Source organism: Anolis carolinensis, chromosome 5, assembly GCF_035594765.1.
Source record: "Anolis carolinensis isolate JA03-04 chromosome 5, rAnoCar3.1.pri, whole genome shotgun sequence".
Classification (NCBI taxonomy): domain Eukaryota; kingdom Metazoa; phylum Chordata; class Lepidosauria; order Squamata; family Dactyloidae; genus Anolis; species Anolis carolinensis.
In genome coordinates, this window is record NC_085845.1 from 53,544,789 (window position 1) to 53,548,238 (window position 3,450).

Genomic DNA, 3,450 nt, shown 5'->3' on the forward strand with positions numbered 1-3,450 from the left:
ATTCTTTCTGGTTGGGCTGTTTAATCAAAACATAAATTCAAGCTTGGCTCCACAAACACAAATCTTCTCTGACTCTCCTTAGAGACTGAACTCAAAAGCCAGAGGCAGCAGTTATATAGAGCTAGTTTAACTATGTAATGTGTGAAGTAGTGCTTCTTTTTATTTGTCCCAAACCTCCCATTGTTCAGCTTCCTTCAATGACATTGGCTTTTTGTATTACTTGTTCTTGTTGTGTGCTTCCAACCATTTCCAACTCATGACAAACCTAAGGTGATCCTTTCAGAGGGTTTTCTGGGTCAGCAAGTTGATTTTCATAGCCGAATGGGGATTCAAACTGGTCTCCAGGATTGCAGTCTAACATTCAAACACTATACAGGAGGGTAGAAACACTTCTGCCTATAAATTTTCTGCATGCCATTCACATTGTTAAATAAACCTATCATGTCTCTCTTTATTCATTGTATTTTAAAAAGTTAAATACCCACAAACATTTTTTTTCTCGTCCTTATAGAGAAGTTGTTCAGCTTACTCATGATTTAAGTTGCCTCTTTCTGCACATATGCCGAGAGGCTAAAATAGATTTGTGTGTGCCATGTAGCCTACACTACATCCTCCCTATATTTTAATGCCATCATGTGAGCAAAGAAGAGGTAAGGCTGCACCAGCTTTTTTTTTTTTTTGCTGCTATGTAGGGTTGGAACACAGTGGTCACTAAATTGGCAACTAAAAGTGGCTTTGTATTGCCAGCCTTTATCTTTCTGGACAATTTGAAGAATAGGTTTTGCAGTGTCAAAGTGAAGAATTCTACAAAACAGCAACATTAAACGTGTTTCCAAGGATTTTTCAGTTGACATTGGGGTTTTTTTTCAGACCTAACAATAATTTGAAGCAAAATTTCTTGAGTATTTTTTGTCCTGCTCACTTGTTAATACATTTTAATTGCTTTTGGCATTTTCCCTTCATTTTCTTGCTCCCATGACTTTCAGTTTTAAAGAGATTGAGCCTCTGGTGCAATGCTGTCAATTATTCCCCTTATAATAGCACTCTCTGAGTTCTTAAAGTGCCTAATTCCATTTTAATTTGCCCAGCAGGTTAGTAACATGAAACATGATGCCTGGAAATACAGGATGAGGGCATCTGGCTATCAGCACATCCCTATTATAGTAATGTGAAGAATGCCCACTAAAATTTGCATCACAAATGAAAAAGAGGTTTCTTGATGCTTGAAATAATCTGCTGTCAAAAAGGAGACCATTTGCTAAGAAAAACGGGGACTAGATTTCTTTTGGGGGGGATGGATGGGTGAGATTTACAGTATTTGTGGGAAAAAATATACTCAGTAGGGGGGTATAGAAACTGCCCCCCTGGTAGTGCAGTGGGTTAAATCGCTGAGCTGCTGAACTTAATGACTGAAAGGTTGGTGGTTCAAATCTGGGGAGCGGGGTGAGTTCCCACTGTTAGACCCAGCTTCTGCCAACCTAGCAGTTCGAAAACATGCTAATGTGAGTATATTAATAGGTACCACTCCGGTGGGAAAGTAATGGTGTCCCATGCAGTCATGCCAGCCACATGACCTTGGAGGTGTCTTTGGACAACACCGGATCTTTGGCTTAGGAATGGAGATGAGCACCAACCCTCAGAGTTAGACACAACCAGACTTAATGTCAGGGGAAACCTTTACCTTTTATAGAAAGCTGGATTGGGTGGTGGAGTGATACTATGACATTGCAACAATATGACCCACAAAGAATCTCAGTTTCATTGTTAGCTTGAACATACATCATTGCTTTACACTACTGTCCATCTAGCCCAAGATAGTCTGTTCTGACTTGACAGAGGCTCTTCAGTGTTGGGGAGTAGAGACCAGTAAGCAGTGCAATGTGGGAAACGGAAGTCACCATATGGGATGGACTTATATCCATATATCTTGCTACTAAGAGTTGACATCCTCCATCACAGGATAAGCTTCACCACTACATTTCTGTTAGGCTGCTTCTTTCATTTTATGTGCAAGACAGATTTCCAGCCCTGGAGAACTCCCTCACAAATATTTATTGGTTGGGTAAAGACATCGGGTTCTTGTATAGCACCTGGCTGTAATTCTGAAGTTGGGAGGAAAGAACATATCCCTTTCCTTGAAATATTACCCAAATTATGTATAATTAAACAACCCCAAAGTATGTCAGTTTATTTTATTGGTAGGATTCCAGACTATGAGTGCTATAAATCTATGCTGGGCGGTGCCACTATTGATAATATTATCAACAGGGAGTTCTTTTAGTATCTCATTCAATTCCTTGAATTAGACTGTGCTGAAGAAAATGTCCTTTGTGTACATAACAATTTGTCTAAGTGACTTGCAATAGATTATTTTTCATACATGGGATGCCATAATATAGAAAGCTATGAAATATGAAGGTTGGGGGCTCTCTTTAAGCAAAACCACTAGATGGCAGATTGACCATTTCTAGTCTTGCAACTTTAAATATAGCATTATGGTCTTTTTATGACAACTTGAAACCTTATTTTCTGCATAGTTTTGAAACAATATTTAGGATGTCTTTTGGTAAAATTAAAATGATGTAGTGCTGGTAAATTAATTTGAGTATTTTTGCAATTAATTTCAAATATGATATAAGCTTTTGAAGTAACTCCAGTTATGGGGCAGCAGATATGTGTTGCAACAAATAATAATGTGTTTAGAAATCTGTGTGATCAAAGGTCTGTGTGATGTGTTTAATATAATAATAATAATAATAATAATAATAATAATAATAATAATAATAATAATAATATCCTACTTTGGTGTGTGGATTGAGTTTGCTACCTTTATATGTACTAAGAGATGAGACACAAGCCCCTTCTATACTGCCCTATATCCAGGATCTGATCGCAGATTATTTGCTTTGAACTGAATTATATGTGTCTACACTGCCAGATAATCTGAGATAATCAGATAATCTGGGATCAGATCCTGGGATATAGGGCAGTGTAGATTCAGCCTCGGTCTATGCTAGCATTTTTTTCGTGTCAGGAGTGACTTGAGAAACTGCAAGTTGCTTCTGGTGTGAGAGAATTGGCCGTCAGCAAGGACGTTGCCCAGGTGATGTCTGGATGTTTGATGCTTTACCATGCTTGTGGGAGGCTTCTCTCATGTCCCCACATGGAGCTGGAGCTGACAGAGGAAGCTCATCCATGTTCTCCCTGGATTGGATTCAAATGGGCAACCTTTAGGTCAGCAACCCAACCTTCAAGTCAGCAGTCTGCTGACACAAGGGTTTAACCCATTGCGCCACTGGGGGCATATTTTAAAAAGCGAATCGAAAATATGCTGACATAGACCTATCCCTTTTTTTAAAAAAAGAGTGAATTTCAATAGATCTATGTTGGGTGTTCAACTATCTAAGGCATCAAATTAAAAGATTTATTTTAAAAAAAATGAAAATGTAA